The sequence below is a fragment of the Amblyomma mixtum genome, chromosome 3 (assembly GCF_055824585.1).
Source record: "Amblyomma mixtum isolate Tamu chromosome 3, ASM5582458v1, whole genome shotgun sequence".
In the NCBI taxonomy this organism is placed as follows: domain Eukaryota; kingdom Metazoa; phylum Arthropoda; class Arachnida; order Ixodida; family Ixodidae; genus Amblyomma; species Amblyomma mixtum.
Window position 1 is genome coordinate 39,896,322 of NC_143014.1, and position 16,232 is coordinate 39,912,553.

The 16,232-nt window shown below is 48.0% G+C and overlaps 1 non-coding gene across 1 annotated transcript; it reads right to left on the reverse strand.

The window, feature by feature from the left end:
• Nucleotides 1-370: 370 nt before the first annotated feature.
• TRNAL-UAA (transfer RNA leucine (anticodon UAA)) lies at nt 371-454 on the reverse strand. Its single transcript has one exon. It is a non-coding gene; the product is annotated as a tRNA-Leu (tRNA).
• Nucleotides 455-16,232: the final 15,778 nt, after the last annotated feature.

A 16,232-nucleotide genomic window follows, 5' to 3' on the forward strand; every position in this document is an offset into this window, starting at 1 on the left:
GACACGACGTCGGCTAAATCAATATGCTTTACCTCAGTGGCGTTTCTCAAAGTCTGCAGGTGTGATTTTGGGAACACACACAACGATCTTGGGACAGACAACTGGAGAAGAATCGAATGAAGCTCCTTCCGGACCCGCAACTTCAAGCCCGGCCCAGGCGCAGGAGCGACGGGTCAGCGAATTTTCCGTCCTGACACCGTGCTGTGCTCTGGGGTGTATCATCTGAGGGGCATTTGGCGCTTTAGTTGTATCCGACTGCAGGGGAAAAAAAACAAACAAACAGGAGTGTTCTGCTTAATAGAAATGCGTATTAGCGCTCCGCAAGTAGAGCGTTGACAATAGGCCTAAAAGCAAAAATAAAAAGAAACTTTGTCAGCAGTGGGGTTCGAACCCACGCCCTCTTGCGAGGACCAGAGCTTAAATCTGGCGCCTTAGACCGCTCGGCCATACTGACCACGATGTTGCGACTTTTATGACTATATATTCACTCTGTGCAGGTGTATGAGCGTACATGTACCTGTTCAGCTGAGATATCGTACTTGGTGAGGTTAAATTTTGCACCGCAGAATGAATCTGCCGGTCCTCTCCCTGTATCCTCCTCCTCGTCGCAACGCTGAGCGCGACCGAGCTTAAAGGGATCCTGAAATGATTTCCGTGGGCATATTCTAGTACAACAGATCTGTAGAGGTGGTCTTTGCGTGTTTTGGATTCAAATTTGAAAGCGCCGCGTGGACCCGTAATTTATAATGAATTTTCAAAAATCGCTGCTCGCAGCAGCTCGCAACCGATTAGGGCGACACACCTCATCGCGCGTCCCCTACGCCGATGACGTCAGTGGCCAGAAGTGCCTGTCTTCAAGCTCGCCCCATCTGACCACTGACGTCATCGGGGAGCGGACGTGCGGTGAGATGTGTCGTCCTAATCTGTAGCCAGCTATTGCGAGCTGCGATGGGATCCAAGCAGAGCTTTCAAGCTTTACTTGAATACCCGCAAAAACCATCTCTACTGATCCGTTGCACAAGAATATGCCCATAGAAATCATTTCAGTGTCCCTTTACGTAACCGAGGCGCGTTTCATGCGACCGATCTGCGCACGCGCAAATTCCTTGCGGTGACTGATGAAAACAATCTGCACGACTATTTTCGACACCGCGGCACCAGGAAACTCATGCAAAGCGATGAAAACGACGTCACCGCTGCCAAGTATTTACATGCTTTTATTTTTCTAAAGCAGGAATGCTTTTAGTGCTACATTTTCACCTCTCTTTGTCCGCAGCTTTTTTTCGGTTTGTCAGTCCATACCTGAGTCGTATTAGCGGAGACGTATAGCAGTTTTACCGGACACACCCGCAGTGACATGGATGGGGCTGGGCGAGGCCACTGCGCGTGCGCAGGAAGCGTCCGATTAAAACTGGTATATGTCTACGCTAATAGATATCGGGTTTGCTAAAAACGTCTAATGACTACCTCCAACTACGCCACTATCACTACCGCGTGCAGGTAGAAGGCTAAAGACAGAAATAGATGCGAAAGAAAATATTGAAAAAATAGGCATGCCACAGTAACGACGTCACCCCAAGTAATTGCTACAGCTGCAGATACACCCAATGTCCCCCATGTCAACGGGCATGCAGGTCATAGAAGCTTACGCAAAGGAGCACTTGTTGATGTGATAGTTAGGTCGCAATAAGTGTGACAATAGCGATAACAGCGTTGCTGAAGACTGACTTTAAGGTCGTGCGCATCGCAGCATTGAAGTAAAGTAAAGAACGTTAATAAATATACCCTACGAGAGGTAAATTTTATCCACTTATGAATGCATAATATCCTCAGACGACCAAAGAGACACTCCTTGAATATTTGAAAGCGTTTCAGCTTCTTACGCTTTAGGAACACACAGTTGCTACCTTTGCAGCATTTAAGTTCTTCGGACGAAACAGCTCACCTACAGCTCATTTTAGTATTCTGCACTGATCAATGTGCCACATTGAAATAGTGAGCAGTTGTGCTACGTTCGATGCAAATGGGCAAAAGTTCCATCAGTGTGATCGAAATTTTTGCGTTGCAGGGCTCTACTGAGCATGAATGCAATGTTCGCTGCGTTAGCGTGTAGGTTGCGCTTTGTGACTGCACTATCAGTTGGGTTACTTCAACATAACGTTCCCTCGTTCACCAATTCATACACACAGACTGCCGTGCTGTGCTCCTAAATGAATTTAATTCTGTTTAACTTTTTTTTTAGTAGGTCAACGGCTAAATTATACTTTTGTTTTCTGGCCATGACTCGCCAGTGACCGCGTGGTATGAAATTCTTTTGCGCACAGTAGCTTGGCATGATAAGTTTCTAGGAACATGTAACGTGGCGCTTTGCAAAATTATCGGATCCGTCACACTTCCTTGGCGTCCCACAAGGAAGTGTGCTTGGCCCCTTACTTTTCCTAATATTTATCAACGATTTACCGGATTCCATTTCTTCCCATATCAGACTTTTTGCTGGTGATTGGGTAATTTATCGCAAAATTTATTCTAACACCGATTGCCAACCCTTCAATCTGACCTGGATTCAGTAACAGCATGGTGCTCAACCTGGCTTATGCAACTTAATCATTCAAAAACTAAATTTATGTCTTTTACTAACCGAATGTCTCGAATTCAAACAGCATACTCCTTAAATAATAGCTCACTCGAGCTAGTCACCACGTATAAGTACTTAGGACTTCACCTTCATTCAGACTTAGCATGGAACCATCATATTAACCTTATGCTTGCATCTGCTAATCGGTCATTAGGTCTCTTAAAACATAACCTAAAGCATGCTCCTCCTCACCTCCGTGCTCATGCCTATACCACTCTAATTCGACCTAAAATTGAATATGCCTCGGCTTTTTGGGACCCTTACCAATCTTACCTAATAAATAGCATTGAATCATTGCAGAACCGCGCCGTTCGTTTTATTTACTCCGATTATTCACGTAACACCAGCATCACAGCCTTAAAGAAACACGCAGGTCTCCAGGATTTATGTCTCCGCCGTAAAATTGCACGACTATCAGTTTTTCATAAACTTTATCATCATCCATCACTTCATAACGACTTTTTTTCTTTGCCTCTTTCGATCTTTGACCGCCGCGATCATCCCTTTAAAGTTAGACGTTTCACGTGCAGAACATTTATCTATGCGCATTCATTCTTACCACGCACAATATCTGACTGCAACACTCTGCCTTCACATATCGCATCTACCACTGATCCTGATAAATATTTTAAACTTATATCTTCAATAACTACTGCTTAACTCTTCGCATACATTATTATTTTATTTGTTCATGGCTTCCTTTTTTTGCAGGGTTTGTTACTAAAAAGATTCATTGTATTAGTGTTCTGTTTGTATAATTTGAATACTGCAGTCATGGGCGTCCGGAGGGGGGGGGCAAGGGGGGGCGGCTGCACCCCCCTGGAAAATCACTCACTCGAACCGTGAGTGATGGCCGCACGCCAGGGGCGGTGGTGCGCTCAGCCAAAAGGGTAAAAGCAGCCCCGCTTCGACGCTTGGTCACATCTGCGAAATGCCGCGTCCGGGTGCGCGTCGTTCCGCCGTTTTCAAACCACGCCACCGCCAGCTCTGCTGAAGGACGACCTGTTGCAGACATGCAGCGGCACCGGCGAGCATGTGTTTCGAGCCGTCTTGAGATGGGTGTCTGTTTCTTTGATCTCTAGAGAGATAGCGACACGGAGGCAGACAGTGCACAGGGCACAGGTGGTGGTGGTGGTAGTGGTTTATTTAAAAAAATAAAAATAAAAAGTGAAGCAAAAGAGTGTTGCCGGCCGCGGCAATTGCTATCTAATATCTTAAGCACCCGAGCTGCAGCCGGCGGAAACGAAAGGGAAAGGGAGAGGATAGTGAGGAGAAGTATAGAGGGGAGCGACAGCGAGAAAGGACAGGGGAGAGCTTTGTACACTATTTACAAAATACAAAAGTAATCAAGTTCGCGCCGCTCGCGCGCTAAGAGGGCACAGGTCGCTCGCTAGAATCAGGATACGTTCCTACGCCGGCCACCGATGAATTCTTGAGGGGGGAAGGACAAATCAGCCGTGTCCACCCCCGCTTTGTCGGGCTGCTCAGGGGCAAGCGGGCGACGAGTTGGCGCCGCCGCCGCTCGCTGTCTCCTCCGATCCACGGGAGAGCTCAGTGCGGTAGAAGCGCCGCTTTCAGAACCTTCGGCAAAGGGGATTAGCTGCTTTTGTTCACGGCGACGCAGTCTCCAGAGGCGCCCCCACACCAGCGTTCCTTGCGTCTTCTCCGAAAACCAGCGCCTTTGGTCAACGCAGCCCGATGGCGCCTGCCTGGCTCGCCTGTCACCTCTGGCTGGGCCTCAAATCACAACAGCGCCCATGTACTGTGCGTGTCAGTGCATGGTAAAGAGACCCAGGTGGTCGACATTATCCGAAACTCTGTACTACTCCGTCCCTTATAGCCTGAGTCGTTTTGGGGCTCTGAACCCCATAAAAGCACAAAAACAAATTTTCCGACCGAATTAGTTGCGGGTGTCCCTTCCCCTCGGAAGTCGCGCGGCGTTCCTTACACCCCAAAAGTGCGCATTCGTGGATATTGTGGCAAGTAAGCCCTTGCACATGTGCGCGCCTCTGTGTTTGTGCTTCGGTGTTTTTAGTGGCGGGTTGTCAACGAAGGTGAGAACAACCAAGACAGCGGACGAGAAAACGACGAGCGGCGAGCAGTGTGTGTGCGGTTGCTCGACTGTGCGGATGCGCGAGCAAGATGGAGCGAGGTGTATGAAGCTGCGAGCGTGCATTTACCTTGTAAATAAGTTTTCGTTGTATATAGTCATCTTTTGTTTTCAACGTACTCGTTCAACCATTTTTCCAATCAATATATATGATGACTGTGCACTGAGAGCGTGTAATGAAGCACAGAAATGAATTTATCACCCGTGTAACTACGCAATTCGCCCAGAAAAATCCGAGGCGCCTACAGTTGCTGTTCAAGGAAGACTGACTGAGTGACTGTAGTTGCGTGTTTGTGAACATATTGCGCTGTGTGCTGGTCATCAATTCGGGTGAGTCGAGAACCCGTATGCAGTAAGACTGAGCACTTCAAGTATTGATAGTATCTTTTTGCATGTTTATTAATTTTAATTGTTTCTTTGTTGATAAACTCCAATGTATCTCTACAATCCGCGCTTTAATTTGCTGCTTGTAATTTTCTTTCATGTGTGTATTTTACTTATTTTTTATTTATATATAAATAAATAAATTTACTCCGGAAATAGTGCCTTTTCGCTACGAATATACCCCCCCCCCCCTCCGGCGCCAACAACCAATGGGCCCCCCCCTGAAAAAAATTCTGCGGACGCCCTTGACTGCAGTAATCTTCGTTCTTTGCCGCGCTGCCATTCTTTAGATTCTTTTGCTTACTTATGTCATGCAAAGTGTCTTATTTGCGCTTTTGATTGATTCTTTTGCTTACTTATGTCATCCAAAGTGTCTTATTTGTGCTTTTGTTGTTTGTTTTATATTTGTGGTTTTGTTTTATTCTTTTCAATTGCCTGTGCCCCCCCCCCCCCTATGTAATAGCCTCTGGAGGGCCTTTAGGGGTATTCTGTATACATAAATAAATAAATAAATAAATAAATAAATAAATAAATAAATAAATAAATAAATAATCGCAGAACCAGCAGTCAACTGAACAGGGATTTTTTTGCGTGTGCTCAACGGGTAACAGTAATTGGTGATTAATAATTGAATTGGCTAATAGACTGGCTTACAGCCTAGTTTCGCCTCCACAGCCCTCATCCATTTCACCCCCCCCCCCCTTTAAAAAAAAATGCCTAAAAGAGAAGTTCCTATACTAAGCTTACGATGTTTATACAGGAACTCGTAATAACTCGTCTCGTCTTTGGCGTTATTCTTCGGATTTAGCATCAAACTCGTGTTAAATCCACGTAGGTTAGGTTGGGTTAAATTACGAAGAAAGGCGTACAGTAGCTCTCCATGTGGATACCGAAACCACGCCGTGAAGGAAAGGGGAGGGAGAGGAGCAGATGCGGCTATTCTGGTTTTTACTGGTGGGAAAGCACTGTTAGCACCCTACCCTTCAAAAGTAATAGTGGGACCCGCTGCGGCGGCCGCATTTCGATGGAGGCGAAACGCAAAATCCGCCCGTGTGGTGTGCGATGTCAGTGCCCGTTAACGATCCCCAGATGTGCGAAATTATTCCGGAGTTCTCCACTATGGCACTTCTTTCTTCCTGTCTTCTTTCACTCCCTCCTTTAGGCCTTCCCGTACGGCGCGGTTGTCCACCGAGATTTGAGACAGTTACTGCGCCATTTCATTTCCTCAAAAACCAATTCTTACGTAAATCCTCTGTGAGAGTCGCCAAAGGAAAGCCGCATAACTGGCTTCGTGGGGCAGTGGGCACCTCAATCGCGCTTTGAGCTACGTGGCGGTAGTGATAGAGAGATGTGCGCCTCTTACGTTGGCATTGAAAACTTTGTGGCTGAAATGCGGAAATGGAGCATCGCTTGGCCGCTCCTTGACCCACTGCGCCAGGAGTGGTGGGAAGACTCCTAGGGATCTATGAATGCAGAGGATGACCAATTCTGCATAGGTGGACATTAACCCATTACCGCTATCCAAACAACTGCCATCTGTGAACACTGGATCTGAACACCGGAACCGAAGGGAAAACCGAGCTGCTAGCGCACCTGATTCACATTTGCCTAATTACGCAAATCGACCATCATTTTTTAAAACCAGACTTCGGAATAAAACTACTGTGTCTCTTTGGCTCGCCGATTATCCGAAAAGCATTCGTAAACTCAGAACGAGCGAGCTGTTCTGCCACAGCATCTTTGCCACTGCACGCATAGATGGGGTGCTGATTTCCAGCATTGAAGACTTTACGAACGGGCTTTATTTACTCCGCACGCTTTGATCTCGACCACTGTGTTTGTTTACTGAGGAGCGTGCCCACCTGTGACTTGTGCAGCTCTGAATTTTTCTGTTCATACTGGCGTAAGCAATGCCGGTTTTATGACTAACGGCGCTGTTCTCGAAATCGGAACCTGGAGACACTCCCCAGGTGCGACGTGGCGTATACACGATTTTAAAATACCAAAAGCTGATTTGGAAGGACCGAAATTTTTGTTTACAACAGAAAGCTTGGTGTCCAACTCCTGCGCGGCAGCTTTAGAAACGCCGCAAGAAAAAAGAAAAGAAAAACTTCATCAGTGGAGACACTTGTAATCTTGCAGCGTTGTTGCAGGACTGTCACATTACTTGTGTGTTAATGTTTACGCGTTTCTGCAGCGCTCTTGTACGCACGTATGCGTAACGGGCCGGCATGCTCTGAGGGCTGCCTCTCTTTCACGCAAGTAACCTTGATGCATTTAAGAATAGCTAGACTATGCATACCTCTATGTGGTCATGTTGGGATACGAGGGTACCGATCGAGTTCCGCCGCAGACCATCGTTTTATCTGTTTCACGCGAGGTTCAGTATCAAGTCAATATTATTAGTTTATACCGGCCGTACCAGGCTATTCATGGTATGAATACAAGACAAGACATTTTAATTTGCACCCTGACACCTTTACGAGTCTCGCGAACCACATGAGAGGACTGATAAGCTAGGGTACGGAGAGCAAGCGCTGACCTGGAGCGGTAGTTTATTCCGCTTAACTGGAGAAAAGTAAGCCGATGAAGAAGTGTCTTTAGGGAAAGAGACAGCAAAGCAGAAGCGAAACAGGCCAGGGAAAACAAGGTCTTTCGAGCAAGGTGCAAAGAGAGAGACAGATTCATCAATTTGGTGGAATAAGGGGGGGGGGGGAGGGTGGGTGTTATCCCTGCCAACTGGCCACGAGCCCTTGGCGCACGGCAACTCCTAGGGCTCGGTGCACTGCTCGGAAAGCTGCAGATCCATTGGGGGAATGTCCGAGGGACAGGCATAGAGAATGTGACTGAGGTAACCTTGGGTAGATAGAAGACATCTCGAACGTATCTGTCGTTCTCAGAGGTGAAACTCATTTCTAAAAAGACTGATTAAAAACACGTTCATGTCACCCCACCGAGGGAAAAAGTGCGATCCCTGCAGAAATTTAGTTATTGAGGCCGAGGAACGTAGCTGTTCCGTCAGACAAAGAGCAGGAACCCAACATTATTCCCCGCCAAGCCTGTATTGTTAAGTGCCACGCGATTCCGGAGACAGGGGCAGGCAGAAGACGACGACGACCACCGAAGGCCGAAGCCGAAGGTGACCGTAGAGGAAGACGAAGGCCGTGCTGTTTGATGTGTGCCTTGCTATAGCTTTCAGTATTTTCTTTTTTATGCTTCATTATTTTTTGAATTAATCTTTCTCTTTTCTCTCTACCTCTCTCTCATTCTCCAATCCAAACTCCTCTCTATCTATCTCTCTCTCTCTCTCTCTCTCTCTCTCTCTCTCTATATATATATATATATATATATATATATATATATATATATATATATATATATATATAGTAGAAGGGGTCACAACATTGCAATTATCTTCATTTAATACCGACAGTTTCGAACGGAGGGCCGTCCTTTCTCAGGGATTCGTGTGTATACCCTGAGGAAGGACGGTCCTCCGTTCGAAACTGTCGGTATTAAATGAAGATAATTGCAATGTTGTGACCCCTTCTTCTACAAGTCTTCCTGGCCCATTGAACGACAAGACCAACTGCAACTACTATATATATACATATATATATATATATATATATATATATATATATATATATATATATATATATAAGAGAAGCCAACAGCCACGGAAACCAAGGGGCACAGGGGATTTTTAATTTTATTTATTTATTTTGTGGTGTTGATCAATTTGTATTACTGAATATGTTATCGCTCACACACACACATATATATATATATATATATATATATATATATATATATATATATATATATATATATATATATATATATATATATATATATATATATATGAATGATTATTATTTTTTTCCTTCCTCTCCCTGCCCTTCTTGCGGTAGACTTCCCCGGTGTTCCTCTCCCGTGTGCTTTTCTTTTGCCTTTACTATGTACAGGTGAATACCAACCTTTACCTCCCGATTCTTGGCCGATCCCCCAGCGTGGGTATGTGCCATTCTGTCAAAGGCTACAACAACAACAACATTCGGAACAGGATGGCACCAACGACCAGGGCCAGCAGTGTCCGGCGATATTTCCATGGCACTCCATTTCCGTCACCGTCGACCTCCATCATGGAGTCAGAGCAAGGCATGGCGTCGACCACGACGTCCGTCGACGAAGAGCAGCGCCCTGTCGATGAGTACCGGGTCCCCAGGGAGGTCATGCGAGGCATCCAGAACTCGGAGCCGATGTGGTTTGGTGCGCTTACGTCGGGCCCGCAGTCCGTCGTTGAGCAGAGATCCACACGAGAGGTCAACATGCTGGCCGGCCAGAGGAAGGCCGCCGCAGAATCGAGCCGGATCGAGAAGAGTGGCGGATACGTGTTCCAGATCAAATGTTTTAGGGGAATCCCCCAAGGTGGAGTAGATTTGTAATAAGGGAGTAATTACTCATTGGCATCCACCCGAGCGTAGCCATACGGCTACAAAGGAAAGCTATCCAGCTTTCTCAGAAACTTCGTAGTTAAAGAAAAATTCGTCCTGGTCCGGGGTTCGAACCCAGGACCACCGCTACACCGGATCAGTCGCTCTACGGCTGCGCTGCGCTTTGTAGCCGTATGGCTGCGCTCGGGTGGATGCCAATGAGTAATTACTCCCTTATTACAAATCTACTCCACCTTGGGGGATTCCCCTAAAACATTTGACCAACACAGTTCCCACTTCGAGTTATTGATTAATTCGCTCTCGTCCTACCATAAGCTTGCCGTCCTGGTTAGCTCAATTGGTAGAGCGACTGCTCCGGTGTAGCGGTGGTCCTGGGTTCGAACCCCGGACCTGGACGAATTTTTCTTTAACTACGAAGTTTCTGAAAAAGCTGTATAGCTTTCCTTTGTAGCCGTATGGTTGCGCTCGGGTGGATGCCAATGAGTAATCACTCCCTTATTACGTGTTCCAGAACCAGACGGTGCCCCCATCCCCATCGTCCAGCTCTGGCGGCACCCCCTTCTGTGGGCTACACGATATCTTCCAACGTGCGTATATTCTTTGTTTACATCGTTTTTTATTGTCTTTGTTTATTTTCTTCTGTTCACTGTACGGTTTTGAGCGTTCCACCTTTGCTTGTACGCGTTGATGTTCCGGTACATTTTTTCCCCGCAGAGAAGGCCTCCACTTTCCTGCTTGACTATGGAGTCGCCGATTCGATAAGCGGCTAGCAGGACCGACGGAATAGAACTGCCGCGTTCACGGACTCCGACCGCTGCGGTTGCGTTCACGGCACCACTGCGCATGCTCAACAATTGTAATACCGTTTTCCCATCAATAACTAAATAACGGAGAAGCTGGAGGGAGAAGCTTCTTAACTTTCATATGACTACTGCACTGTCGCTAGATAACACTAGCTGCGATTGATTCTGCAGTGCTCTGCAGTACGCCATCGTCCATTTCGCCGTCTCAGATCACAATGCGCTCATAGTTTTGAAAACGTTCTGTTCCAAATGTTTTGCCTTCAGAGCCATTCACTGCGACGCCCTTTATGCGGTGGAGAGACCCACACGTGCTCAATTTTATGTGCCTTCGTATTCCGAGTTATTTCTGCTGTCCACGGTTGCCCACACACTCTTGTGTATCTGCCTGATTCGTCACGCTTTATATACTTAAATATACACCATCCACATCTAAACCTGTCATATATGGAAAGCTCTCGCGATGTGAAGCAAACAGCTGGGAGGGGATTCAGCACGACGTCTCGACCATCGGCTTGAGGGCCACCTTTTAGTGGCATTCGCCGCTTCGTTCTTGAATTGTATCTCTACGAGGGACATTCATAGCCAAACATTCGCGCGCTGATCTTCCGGCCGAGAAGATTTGTCGAGGCAGTCAGGAAAGCGGGCGCTCTCGAGACGGTAAGGTCAGGTGATGCAGGCGGGCCTGGCTCATACTTACGTAGTGACCACTATTGCACCCTGGAGGAGGGCGTGAACGTTACACTCACTAGACACCCGTTTTTGTGTATGTCTATGCCATTAACAAGTGAGTAGGCTCGGTTGCAAACCGCAAAAGTGGCAAGCAGCATGTTCTTTTTTATATTGCTTGTGCCGGTAGGTTGAATATCGCGGGACACGGAGGCAGAGCTCGCCATTTCACAGAGCCAGTTGTATCGGCAGAATGAGGAGCAAGATGCGCCTTTTCATGTAGGAACGCATTCGGTGCCTGTATTCGAGCACGTCGGTGTCCAACACATCCGCGGTTTTCAGTCCGAGCGCAAAAATAAGCGTTGATAAAATACAATGTTATCTAACTTTGCTTGGAAGGGGGTGATTTCTTCTTTATTCTGTGCTCAACACGTTGATCCAGAAGTGCTGATGTGGTGTTGATCATCGTCGTTTTTACAGTGCTGGTCATCCAGGCTACATTCACAGCTGGACAAAGGCGTAGTTCTGGCAGTGGTTTCTAATTACGCCTGCGTTGCGCCAGCCAGGACTACCCGACTTCAAAATTCAAACCTAATTATTCACTTAAAGGTGCACTGAAGAGGAATCTGAACTCGTATTTTTACCGCAGGAACTCGATCTACACGTTCCGAGCGTTCTTAGAAGCTTCGAATTATTGCCCTGTGCGCCTTATTTCCCTAATTTAAATCAGATTAACGTCGGGCTCCCGAATTTTTTCTTTTTTTGAATTCCTCACAAATGGTGGGAGGAGTTGACCAAATTTCACCCAGTCCCGTGGCGACTTGCCGTTCTGCCATCGGCGGAGTGATACGTGGTGTTCGGCGAAAGCAAAGAGTCCACACGTATTTTTATTTCCGTGGGCCTAATTTGCATCTGTGTAGTCTCTGGCTAGACATATTTATTCACGGAAACCTAAAAGAAACAAAATAAAAGTGAAAGCAAAGTGGCCACGCGACTGGCTGAAAGGCACTTCATGCGTTGGTCGACTCCTTCCACCGTATGCGGGGAGTTCAAAAAAAAAAAAGGAAGGAGCCGGACTTTAATCCGATTTAATTAGGGAAATGGACCACACAGGGCAATAAATCGCAGTTTCTGAGAATACTGGGAACGTGTAGATCAAGTTCCCGCGGCAAAAAGACGTGTTCAAATTCCTCTTCAGTGCACCTTTTAAACCTCTGCTGCCCCCAACTACAATTTGCCCGCCCCGTGGCTACCCAAGCAGAACAGGTAGATGGCCCAATATTCGCAGAGGATGGTCTCACTCTGGTCGTCTGTATGGCTGGCCTCTGCCAATATATTTCCAATATTGGGCCAATTACCTGTGCTGAGTGGGTACGGCGCTCGGCTGCTGACCCGAAAGACGCGGATTCGATCCCGGCCACGGCGGCGGAGTTTCGATGAAGGCGAAATTCTGGAGGCCCGTGTACTGTGCGATGTCAGTGCACGTAAAAGAACCCCAGGTGGTCGAAATTTCCGGAACCCTTCACTACGGCGTACCTCATAGCCTGAGTTGCTTTGGGACGTTAAACCCCAACAAACCAATCAACTACATTTTGGTTCCGTCGGTTTCTATGTCATCACGCTAAAAGACCATCGGTTCTTTATTGTGCGTATTACATAGCCTGGTAAAGGCCATTTTTTAAGGCGGAAGCCTTTAATGTCTCATCGTTGTAAGCAGCAGTTGTCGACAGAAAATGTCACGCTTTTCAATTGGTGGAAACGGTCGTGACGTCACAGTGCGCGAATTTCAAACGGGGCCAATTGTACTTTGGCTAGTAACCATGCAACCAATTGAAGGGATCGTATAGTGAAGCTTCACTTAAGTGGGACTGAGCTTAGTTAATTGCTTAATTACCCAATTAGCCTAATTAGCTTTACTAGTCAGGCCATATAAATAAATAAAAATTCAGCGGGCACTTTGACTGTCTAAAGTGGGTAGAGGCGGAAGCGTTTTCCGCACCACCTTCGCTGTTTCTGTGGCACTGGTGGCGTCACATATATTTGAGTACTAATTACTAAGTGATGGCAAATGACTAATTAATTGTTAATTATTGATTAATGCCTGAATACTAATTAACTACTAATTAATGTCGCATAAGCTTCGCCTTTAGGAGTGGAACGCGACAGCGCGTTGTAGCGCTGCCAGGGAGTCCATGGAACGCCACCACCCGTTCGGCGCGATGCCTTGCCCTTTGAACGGAACGCTTTTTGAGGAAAGGAAATGGCGCAGTAATTCTCTGTAATCTCGGTGGACCCCTGAACCGCACCGTAGAGGAAGGGAGGTGGGAGTGAAAGAAGATAGATAAAGAGGAGCCGTAATGAAGAAAATGAAAATTGCATTGGAGGAAAGGAAATTACGCAGTAACTGTCTCACATATCTCGGTGGACACCCGTCAAAATTCAGGGGGGCACTTATTTGACCTAAAGTGTGGTCACTGATGTGTGGTTAAGATGTTAAGCTTCGCCCCTAAGAGTGGAATGCGACAGCGTCTTGCAACGCTGCCAAGGAGTCCATAGAACGCCATCGCCCATTCGGTTCTACGCCTCACTCATCGGTAAATTGGTTTTTGAGGAAAGGAAATGTATCTGTCTCTCATTTGTCGGTGGGCACCTAAACCTCGCCGGAAGGGAATGGAGGAGGATGAGAGTGAGTGAAGACACCGTATTCACTAGAAGCGCCTTTGTTCATTCCGAACCATCGAGCTGGCATGGCGCAGTGGATAGCGTGCTCGTCTCTCACGCCGAAGACCGGGGTTCGATTCCTGAGCTCGACCAATTTCTTAATCGCTTTTATTTATTTATATGGCCTGACTAGTAAAACTAATTAGGCTAATTGGGTAATTAAGCAATTAACTAAGCTCAGTCCCACTTGGAGCATCACTATACGATCCCTTCAATTGGTTGTATGGCTACTAGCCAAAGTGCAATTGGCCCCGTTTGAAATGCGCGCACTGTGACGTCACGACCGTTTTCACCAATTGAAAAGCGTGACATTTTCTGTCGACAACTGCTGCTTACAACGATGAGACATTAAAGGCTTCGGCCTTAAAACCGATTAAGAAATTGGTCGAGCACAGGAATCGAACCCCGGTCTTCGGCGTGAGAGACGAGCATGCTATCCATTCCGCCATGCCAGCTCGATGGTTTGGAATGAACAAAGGCGCGTCTAGTGAATACGGTGTCTTCACTCACTCTCATCCTCCTCCATTCCCTTCCCGCGAGGTTTAGGTGTTCACCGACAAATGAGAGACAGATACATTTCCTTTCCTCAAAAACCAATTTACTGACGAGCGAGGCGTAGAACCGAATGGGCGATGGCGTTCTATGGACTCCTTGGCAGCGTTGCAAGACGCTGTCGCGTTCCACTCTTAGGGGCATCAGTGACCACACTTTAGGTCAAAAAAGTGCCCCCCTGAATTTTGTGTGACAGTTACTGCGTAATTTCCTTTCCTCAAATACAATTTTCATTTTCTTCATTACGGCTCCTCTTTATCTATCTTCTTTCACTCCCACTTCCTCCCTTCCTCTACGGTGCGGTTCAGGTGTCCACCGAGATGACAGAGAATTACTGCGCCATTTCCTTTCCTCAAAAAGCGTTGCGTTCAAAGGGCAAGGCATCGCGCTGAACGGGTGGTGTTCCGTGGACTCCCTGGCAGCGCTACAACGCGCTGTCGCGTTCCACTCCTAAAGGCAAAGCTTAAGCGTCATTAATTAGCATTTAATTAGTATTCAGGCATTACTCAATAATTAACCATTAATTAGTGATTTGTCATCACTTAGTAATTAGTGCCCAATTATATGTGACGCCACCGGTGCCACAGAAACAGCGAAGGTGGTGCGGAAAACACTTCCGCCTCTACCCACTTTAGACAGTCAAAGTGCCCCCTGAATTTTTCGTGTTAATTCTAGTACCAGGTCAACACGCATTTGTTCAGACGGACTGACCGACTGACCGACCGACTGACTGACTGACTGACTGACTGACTGACTGACTGACTGACCGACTGACCGACTGACCGACTGACCGACTGACCGACTGACCGACTGACCGACTGACCGACTGACCGACTGACCGACTGACCGACTGACCGACTGACCGACTGACCGACCGACCGACCGACCGACCGACCGACCGACCGACCGACCGACCGACCGACCGACCGACCGACCGACCGACCGACCGACCGACCGACCGACCGACCGACCGACCGACCGACCGACCGACCGACCGACCGACCGACCGACCGACCGACCGACCGACCGACCGACCGACCGACCGACCGACCGACCGACCGACCGACCGACCGACCGACCGACCGACCGACCGACCGACCGACCGACCGACCGACCGACCGACCGACCGACCGACCGACCGACCGACCGACCGACCGACCGACCGACCGACCGACCGACCGACCGACCGACCGACCGACCGACCGACCGACCGACTGACCGACTGACCGACTGACCGACTGACCGACTGACCGACTGACCGACTGACCGACTGACCGACTGACCGACTGACCGACTGACCGACTGACCGACTGACCGACTGACCGACTGACCGACTGACCGACTGACCGACTGACCGACTGACCGACTGACCGACTGACCGACTGACCGACTGACCGACTGACCGACTGACCGACTGACCGACTGACCGACTGACCGACTGACCGACTGACCGACTGACCGACTGACCGACTGACCGACTGACCGACTGACCGACTGACCGACTGACCGACTGACCGACTGACCGACTGACCGACTGACCGACTGACCGACTGACCGACTGACCGACTGACCGACTGACCGACTGACCGACTGACCGACTGACTGACTGACTGACTGACTGACTGACTGACTGACTGACTGACTGACTGACTGACTGACTGACTGACTGACTGACTGACTGACTGACTGACTGACTGACTGACTGACTGACTGACTGACTGACTGACTGACTGACTGACTGACTGACTGACTGACTGACTGACTGACTGACTGACTGACTGACTGACTGACTGACTGACTGACTGACTGACTGACTGACTGACTGACTGACTGACTGACTGACTGACTGACTGACTGACTGACTGACTGACTGACTGACTGACTGACTGACTGACTGACTGACT